We start from the raw sequence: 9974 nt of genomic DNA, 5'->3' as shown, positions 1-9974 counted from the left end.
TTCCTTCACCACCCAAATGTACTCCTAACCCCTCGTACCTCAGAATGTGACCTCATTTGGAGATGGGGCCTTTACAGACATGGTGAAGTTAAGATGAGGTCATTAGGATGAGCCTACTCCCATGTGACTGCGCTCTTACTAAAAGGAGGAAATTGTGGCCGGGCGCGGTGGCTCAAGCCTGTAATCCCAGCACTTTGGGAGGCCGAGACGGGCGGATCACGAGGTCAGGAGATCGAGACCATCCTGGCGAACACGGTGAAACCCCGTCTCTACTAAAAAATACAAAAAACTAGCCGGGCGAGCTGGCGGGCAGAGCTGAGATCCGGCCACTGCACTCCAGCCTGGGCAACAGAGCGAGACTCCGTCTCAAAAAAAATAAAAGGAGGAAATTGGACACAGAGAAATGCACACGGGGAGAACGCCATGTGAAGGCTGAGATCGGGATGATGCATCTGCAATTCAGGGAGTGCCTGAGATGATCAGCAAACCCCCAGAAGCCAGGGGAGAGGGGTGGAGCGGACCCTACCTTACAGCTGTCAGAAGGAACCCGCCCTGCAGCAGCTTCCTGTTGGTTGTCGGGCCTTGCCCATGACACCTCAGTTTCCTCCCCTCATCATTTTTTTGACCTAACAGTTAGAGAATTAAAAAAAAAAAAAAAATTAGCCAGGCACAGTGGCTCATGCCTGTAATCCCAGCACTTTGGGAGGCCGAGGTAGGTGGATCACTTGAGGTCAGGAGTTCGAGACCAGCCTGGCCAATGTAGTGAAACCCTTTCTGTACTAAAAATACAAAAATTAGCCAGGCATAGTGTCGCATGCCTGTAATCCCAGCTACTCAGGAGGCTGAAGTGGGGGAATCGCTTGAACCTGAAAGGCAGAGGTTACAGTGAGCCAAGATCACGCCACTGCACTCCAGCCTAAGTGACAGGGTGAAATTCCGGCTCAAAAAAAAAAATTAATCAACAAGGAATAACTCCATTGGTCTCTAATAATGAGACAGAGGGGGAAGAAACTTCATCCAACTACTCAGGAAGATTAAGCCATTCTGAACTGTTAGAAGTAGAAGTGAGCATGTTCTCGTCCAAGACATTTGGAAAATGTCTGTTACTCTCTGAAGTGAATGGATCTGAATTCAGAAATTCTGAGAGAAAAAATGAAAGTGTGAAATATGGCTCCTTCACTGCATTGGTTCTTCTCTGAATGAAGTTTCTTTTCATTCAGAAAAATATTTATTGAGCATCTACGACGTACTGGACACTGAGCTAGGCCCTGGGTGTACAGTGGAGAGCCAGATGAGGTCCCTGCCCTCATGGAGTTCACATTCTAATGGAGAAGGTAGATAATGAACAACTAAATTTATAACCTCAGGTGGTAGTAAATGCTGAAGAAAATACACCGTGGAATAGTATGGAGCCATAAAAAATAACAAAATCGTGTCCTCTGCAGCAACACGGAGGCAGCTGGAGGACATTATCCTAAGTAAATTAACACAGAAACAGAAAACCGAATATAGCATGTTTTCACTTATAAGCGGGAGCTAAACAGTGAGTACAAATGGACACAAAGATGAGAATAATAGACACTGGGGATTCCAAAAGCAGGGAAGGAAAGAGAGGAGTTGGGGCCGAAAAACTTCCTGTTGGGTACTGTGTTCACTCTCTGAGTGACAGGATCAATAGAAGCCCAAACCTCAGCACCGTGCAATGTACCCTTCTAACAAACCTGCACACGTACCCCCTGAAACTAAAAAACATGCCAAGATCGACCAGGTTCATGAGTAGGAAGGTTTAATATCATAGAGATGGCCGGGCACGGTGGCTCACGCCTATAATCCCAGCACTTTGGGAGGCCAAGGCGGGTGGATCACCAGAGGCCAGAAGTTCGAGAGCAGCCTGGCCAACGTGGTGAAATCCCGTCTCTCCTAAAAATAAGAAAAAAAATTAGCCGGGCGTGGTGGCTCATGCCTGTACTCCCAGCCACTCGGGAGATTGATGCATAAGAATCGCTTGAACCCAGGAGGTGGATCAAGTTGAAGTGAGCTGAGATCACGTCACTGCACTCCAGCCTGGGAGACAGAGTGAGACTCTGTCTCAAAAAAATAAAAATAAAAATAAAGATGTAATTTCTTCCCCAATTTGTCCATAAACTCAATATAATTCTAAATAAAATCCAAATATGTTTTTTTTGTACAAAAAGGGGAAAAAAGGAGGGTAAGAAGAGAAAGTGATGGAGTTGAGCTGGGCAGAGTGGCTCTTTTAGAAGTAATGACGTTTACACATAGGTCATTATGGGGAGGGCCATGTAGACACCTGGAGGGTTGCCACAGACAGAGGGGAGAGTGCAGGTAAGACAGAGTAGCCTGGGACTGTCTAAGTTAGGTCCCCAAACCCGCCTGGGGCAAGGGGGTGGACTGGCCTTTCTCCATCCCCTCTGTCAGGCCCGGCTCCTCCTATGGCCAGTCATTCACACCTGCCAGGCAACAGACTGACTGCAGCGCAGAACATTGTCTCCTGCTGTGGAGAGGATAGGGCTAACTTGTCTACAGCAAGACCAAGCCCTGGTCCTGGATCCCCCTGCTCCGTCACCCTGGCACAGTGCTCAACCCACTGAATCTGATGGGCTGCCAGAGCCTGGGTTCCCTCTGCAGAACAGAGAACACGGAGTACCACTGAGTGCATTCTCAGACTTGCCAGAGGGCCCTGGTGTTTTTAGTATTTTTAGCAATGATGAAGGGGCTGAGAGAGAAGGGGTCAAAAAGGAAGGTTTCCTTGGGCTTCCAGCTTTATAAGCCCTCAGGCACAAAGGCCTCCTAAAACACTTTCTGTCTTTAGGTAAAACCAGACCAATCTTGCATTTACCACTGGGTGTCAGACAATTATTGGTGATCCTAAACTCATGCTGTCTGACAAGTAACTACTAGTCATATATAGCTGTTGAGCTCTTGAGATGTGGCCAGTCTGAACTAAGATATGCTGCAAGTATAAACCACACACTGGATTTTGAAAACAATACAAAAAACTACATGAAACATCACATGAATTATTTTGTAATTGATTGCATTACTTTGTGTGTGTGTGTGTGTGTGTGTGTGTGTGTATATATATATATATTTTTTTTTTTTTTTTTTTTTTTTTTTGGAGACAGAGTCTCGCCCTGTCGCCCAGGCTGGAGTGCGGTGGCGTGATCTCAGCTCACTGCAACCTCTGCCTCCTGGGTTCAAGCGATTCTCCTGCGTCAGCCTCCTGAGTGGCTGGGAATACAGGCATGTGCCACCACGCCTGGCTAATTTTTGTATTTTCAGTAGAGACGGGATTTCATCATGTTGGCCAGGATAGTCTTGATCTCCTGACCTCGTGATCCACCCACTTCAGCCTCCCAAAGTGCTGGGATTACAGGTGTGAGCCACTGTGCTTGGCCCCATATTGGTAATAGTTTTGATCTATTGGGTTAAGTAAAATACATAAAAATAATATAATATTAATAACAATGTAATAATAAAAATTAATTTCACTTTTTTTTGTTTTTTTTTTTTTTGTTTTTTTGAGACGTAGTCTTGCTCTGTTGCCCAGGCTGGAGTGCTGTGACACGATCTGGGCTCACTGCAACCTCCGCCTCCCCGATTCGAGCAATTCTCCTGCCTCAGCCTCCCAAGTGGCTGGGATTACGGGCGCGTGCCACCACGCCCGGCTAATGAGTAGAGACGGGGTTTCACCGTATTAGCCAGGATGGTCTTGATCTCCTGACCTCCTGATCCGCCTGCTTCGGCCTCCCAAAGTGCTGGGATTACAGGTGTGAGCCACCGCACCAGCCTTGTTTTCTTTCTAAAAGAAAAGAAAGAAATGTTTTAGGCTGGGTGTAGTGGCTCATACCTGTAATCCCAGCACTTTGGAAGGCAGGAGGATTACCTGAGGCCAGGAGTTTAAGACCAGTGTGGGCAGCATAGTGAGATCTCATCTCTACAAAAATAAAATTCAGCCAGGCATGGTGACATGCGCCTGTAGTTCCAGCTACTTGGGAGGCTGAGGCAGGAGAATTGCTTGAGCCCAGGAGGTAGAGACTACAGTGAGCCGAGATCGTGCCTCTGCACTCCAGCCTGGGTTACAGAGTGAGACCCTGTCTCAAAACAAACAAAAAATGTTTATTAGGGCTGGGCGCGGTGGCTCAAGCCTGTAATCCCAGCACTTTGGGAGGCCGAGACGGGTGGATCACGAGGTCAGGAGATCGAGACCATCCTGGCTAATACGGTGAAACCCTGTCTCTACTTAAAAATACAAAAAACTAGCCGGGCGACGAGGCGGGCGCCTGTAGTCCCAGCTACTCGGGAGGCTGAGGCAGGAGAATGGCGTAAACCCGGGAGGCGGAGCTTGCAGTGAGCTGAGATCCCCCCACTGCACTCCAGCCTGGGCGACAGAGCGAGACTCCGTCTCAAAAAAAAAAAAAAAAAAATGTTTATTATAGATGTTGCCCCATTATCTTTCTGTTGGAGAGCCCTGATCTAAATAGACTCCACAGCTCCTTTCCTCTATCCTGAGAGAATCTCAATTCTATCAGAACATTCTTTTTTAAATCTAAGTCCTGGTGGCTGTATTCAAAGTTCAACCCCTCTTCTCCAAGCCTAGCAGAGATGGAGATGAACTGTATCCCACCTTCCTTGTCACAGCCGTTCATGCCTTCAAAGATCTTTCCATCTTTTCAACATTCTTTCCTCAAGGCTGAGTAGTGCCAATTCTTGTCTCTGCTGGTAGGGATGGAGAGGAGAGCTCCTCCGGCCCAGTGAAATCACCCAGTCCAGTGCCCTGCCACATAAGGAAATTCTCAGAATATTCTTTATAGAATGGGTTATTCAGAGCTAGACAAACAGCTCTCTTGAACCCTTGGAGGGTTAAGGGCAGCCAGTTCTATTTCAGGCTTTCTCCTCTGGGCCTGTCAGATATGCTGAAGACAGGAATGAGGTTGTTTTCCAGAGTTCTCCTGTCCAGTAAAGGCCTCAGGCACCCCTTGCTGCCAGGAGAGCACACCTTCCCACTGCCATCCCAAAGAGGTGGATCTTCCAAAGGCTACCAGACAAGGACATTTTATATTTCTGACACTAGGATGATTTTCCTATTTCATGGATGGCAAAACCAAGGCAGGAAGAGGTCAAGTGCTTTGGCTCTGTTGATGAAAGCAGCCTGAGCATGGCATGGTGAACTCAGAGGAGCCTGGTCAAGAGTTCCAACTCATGGCTGAGCACAGTGGCTCATGCCTGTAATCTCAGCACTTTGGGATGCCGAGGTGGGTGGATCACCTGAGGTCAGGAGTTCGAGACCAACCTGGCCAACATGGCGAAAACCCGTCTCTACTAAAAATACAAAAATTAGGTGGGCATGGTGGTGTGGGCCTATAGTCCCAGCTACTCAGGAAGTTGAGGCAGACACCTGGGAGGTGGAGGTTGCAGTGAGCTGAGATTGTGCCACTGCACTCCAGCCTGGGTGACAGAGCGAGACTCCATCTCAAACAAAAAAAAGAGTTCCAACTCTGTCCTCACACTAGCCAGGGGACCTTGGGTGAAGTGCTTAATCTTCTGGCACTTGCTTCTTCATCTGTAAAAATGAAATAACACATAATCTGTAGAGTTGGTGTGAAGCTTAAATGAGGCAGAATAGCAAAAAATAGTAAACTAGGCTAGGCACGGTGGCTCACGCCTGTAATCCCAGGACTTTGGGAGGCTAAAGAGGGAGGACCTCTTGAGCCCAGGAGTTCAGCCTGGGCAACATGGCAAAACCTTCTCTCTACTAAAAATACAAAAAAATAGCCAGGCGTGGTGGCACACACCTTGGTCCCAGCTACTTGGGAGGCTGAAGTGGGAGGACTGCTTAAGCCTGGGAGGTAGTGGTTGCAATGAGTCAAGATCACACAACTACACTCCAGCCTGGGTGACAGAGTGAGACCCTGTCTCAAAAAAAGTAAAATAAGGCCAGGCCTGGTGGCTGATGCCTGTAATCGCAGCACTTTGGGAGGCTGAGGTGGGCGGATCACATGAGGTCAGGAGTTCGACACCAGCCTGCCCAATGTGACGAAACCCCGTCTCTACTAAAAATACAAAAATTAGCTGGACATGGTGGTGTGCACTTGTAATCCAAGCTACTTGGGAAGCTGAGACAGGAGAATCACCTGAACCAAGGAGGCAGATGTTGCAGTGAGCCAATATCACACCACTGCACTCCAGCCTGGACAGCAGAGCAAGATCCTGTCTCAAAAAAATAATAATAAATAATAATAAATTATATGCTTCAATTTACTATCTCCAAGATGGAAATCATACAGGACCTACCTTCAGCACTCCTGTACCTCCCTCTTTGTTTATCTTTTTTCATTTCCTGTTCCATTCCTCTGTATTTCTTCCCTCCTCCCTGCCTAAGCTGTGGGCCTGCACTTGGCACCCTTGGACACAACCTCCCCTTTCTCGTGATACTCAGACTAAAGAAGTCACTGACTATTGTTTGGGAACCATGTCATGATACCTAGTGTCAGTGTTCAGTAAACACCCAGTAAACCTAAGGGTGGTCTCAGGGAAGCCACACATCGAAATTCCCACCTTGGAATTTGGACAATGGCAAGATACAGCAACATTCTTTACAAGCATGGAGGCATTCATGAGGCTCTGCCCTGGGACTGACAGAGAATGAACTGGCTTGGGACTAACATAAGTGGAGCAACCATGTGAACCAGCCACAGGAACCGCTAACTGTAATGGCAAGTAGGCAGCAGCCGCTATTTCCACTGTGTAATGAGAAAAGCAAATGTGTGCGGCTCGGTGGCAGCACAACTAAGGACAGGGCTCAGTGCTGGAAAAAAGGCATGAAGACAAGGGGCTCCTAGCAAGTGAGGCAGCGATGGGTAGAAATGAAGGCCGGAGGGTCCTAGGGAAGGTGGAAGGTAAGTTGGGAGCTGGCAGGGGGGATCTTGGCTCAGATTTGTCATCTCAAGGAGCAGCTATGGGGCTTTTTGAGGCATGGTAATTAGATGAGACAATCCTGGCAGAGCATGACTGGCAACGTGGGTGGCCCTGTATGATTCCCCCAGGGGTTCCCAGTCCCCACAGCTTCCAGACTCCCTGGCCTCAGCCATTCCTCAAGCTCCCAGCAGCTCAGGAACTTGCGTCAGCAACATAGGTCATGACGCCAAGATCAGGCTTGGAAAGGAGGGGGTGAGGCCGGGCTTGGTGGCTCAAGCCTGTAATCCCAGCACTTTGGGAGGCCGAGACGGGCGGATCACGAGGTCAGGAGATCGAGACCATCCTGGCTAACACGGTGAAACCCCGTCTCTACTAAAAATACAAAAACTAGCCGGGCGAGGTGGCGGGCGCCTGTAGTCCCAGCTACTCCGGAGGCTGAGGCAGGAGAATGGCGTAAACCCGGGAGGCGGAGCTTGCAGTGAGCTGAGATCCGGCCACTGCACTCCACTCCAGCTCGGGCGACAGAGCAAGACTCCGTCTCAAAAAAAAAAAAAAAAAAAAAAAAAAAAAAAAAAAAAAAAAAAAAAAAAAAAAAGGAAAGGAGGGGGTGGAGGGAGGGGAGTTGTTGCTGGGAAGGCATCCTTTGCTGGGATTAACTATTGTCCATGAAGCTGATGGCATTCGGCAGGGCACAGGGTGTCCTGGGGAGTGAAGGATGTAGGGAAAGGGGTGTCCATGCCTTCACCCCTGCCTCCCCCTCAGAGCTGCACTCCAGCTGTGGTGAAAGAGTAGATCTTCAGGCAGATGCAGAGATCCCCCCACCCCACCCCACCAAAGGCTTTCAGGACCTCTAGGTTCATTCGTTCGTGGGGATGGAGTAAGGAGGTTGTTCTTGGTTGCCAGCCAAGTGTATGTAGGCTAAGCTGGGGTTTCTTTTCTTTTCTTTTCTTTCTTTTCTTTTTTCTTTCTTTCTTTCTTTCTTTTTTGTCTTTCTTTCTTTTTCTTTCTTTCTTTTCTTTTTTGAGTTAGAGTCTCACTATATTCCCCAGGCTGGTTTGGAAATCCTGGGCTCAAGCGATCCTCCTGCCTCAGCCTCCCAAGTACCTGGGACTACAGGTGCGCACCACTGCACCTGCCTGGCTGCGGGTTGCCTCCTTAGGGTCCCCAGGCCCGGAAGGTCGCATGCTTGCTGTTGCTGCCCCGCAGAGCCCCGTGGCCTGCTGGAGCAAGGGGGCGCCAGAAGCCTTGCTTCTGTGTCTCTGGCCCATAAACAAGAGAGCCTGGATACTGCTGTAGAGACGAGGCTGCTCCGGAGAGCGGGGCTGGAAGGTGGTGGGGTGGGCTGAAGTCCCGACTTGAGGCTGGGAGCTTCTGGATGGGCAGAGTCTGCCGGGGCAGGAGCCTGTGTGAGTGCAGCTTCCTTTCTGCTCACCCCTAGCTTAAGGCCAGAGAGAAGGCAGCTTGTTTTCAAGAATCCCAATAGCTTTCTTCCTCCCACTCCCTAAATCTTCTTGCCGATCCCCTAACCATGCCCAGGGCCTCTCATTGTAAGGTGGCAAGTAGCCCAAGAAGCAGATGACAGCACAGGCCTTGCAGTCCTGGCTCCGGCAGACCCCTCCCGTCCTCCCGTCCTCTCACCGGGAGGCTGCCTGGCTTCGTGGTCCGGAGCAACTCGCTTCTCTATGAGCTTCAGTGGGCCCATCTGAAGTCTGAGGTCGTTAGGTGTGCGTTCGAATGGCCTGCCCAGCTTTGACATTTTTGGATCCTATGTAAAGGGAACCACTCCTTTCTACACTCATTCCTCATTCAGAGTGAGGAGAATGGGTAAATTCCCAGAGCCCCAGCATTCCCGTGCAGAACTCAGGATATGCTCCTTCACCCCTCAGTTCTGCTCTCACACACCCCATCCCACATACTCTCACATACGCCGTGGAGACAGGGGCAAAGAGAAGGACCATGTAAGAGAATTATGGACGTGGTGTTAGAAGGAAACTCTACAAGAGTTCGACGTATTATATCATTTTTAATTTAGATGAAATTCACATAACCCCAAATTTACCATTTTAAAGTGTACAGTTCAGTGACTTTTCATGTATTCACAATGTCGTGCAACCACTACCCCTATCTAGTTCCAAAATATTCTCCCCTCCTTCAGCATCTGGGAAGCATCCATTCACCTTCTAGCTCTGTGGCTTTGCATGTTCTGGACACTTCATACAAATGCAGTCATACAATATGTGGTTTTTTGTGTCTGGCTTTTTTCATTTAGCATAATATTTTCAAGGTGTATCCATGTTGTAACATGTATTCCTTTTTAAAATTTTTTAATGTGTAAAATATACATATCATAACATTTATCATTTTAATCATTCATAAGTATACAAATCAGTGGCATGAGGTGGTACATTCACAATGCTGTGCTGCCATCACCACTGTCTGTTTTCAGAACTTTTTCATCACCGTCCTCAACAGAAATCCTGTACCCATTAAGCAGGAACTCCCGGCCGGGCGCAATGGCTCATGCCTGTAATCCCAGCACTTTGAGAAGCCGAGGTGGGCAGATCACGAGGTCAGGAGATCGAGACCATCCTGGCTAACACCGTGAAACCCCATCTCTACTTAAAATACAAAAAATTAGCCGGGCGTGGTGGCGGGCACCTGTAGTCCCAGCTACTCGGGAGGCTGAGGCAGGAGAATCGCTTGAACCCAAGAAGTGGAGGTTGCAGTGAGCTAAAATCATGCCATTGCACTCCAGCCTGGGTGACGGAGTAAGACTCTCAAAAACAAAAACCAAAAAACAGTGACTCCCCATGCCTTCCTCCAAGCCCCTGATATCTTCTATTTAACTTTCTGTCTCTGTACATTTGCCTATTCTAGGTACCTCGTGTAGGTAAAATTATACAATATGTGTGTGGCTTGTGTCTGGCTTCTTTCACTCAGCATGACGTTTTCAAATTTCATCCACACTGTAGCATCTATCAATACTCAATTTCTTTTTATGGCTACATAATATTCTATCTACTTACTATTTTTAGTCT

This window comes from Trachypithecus francoisi, unplaced genomic scaffold (genome assembly GCF_009764315.1).
Source record: "Trachypithecus francoisi isolate TF-2019V2 unplaced genomic scaffold, Tfra_2.0 Lachesis_group11, whole genome shotgun sequence".
In the NCBI taxonomy this organism is placed as follows: Eukaryota; Metazoa; Chordata; class Mammalia; order Primates; family Cercopithecidae; genus Trachypithecus; species Trachypithecus francoisi.
This window is presented reverse-complemented; position numbering follows the sequence as displayed.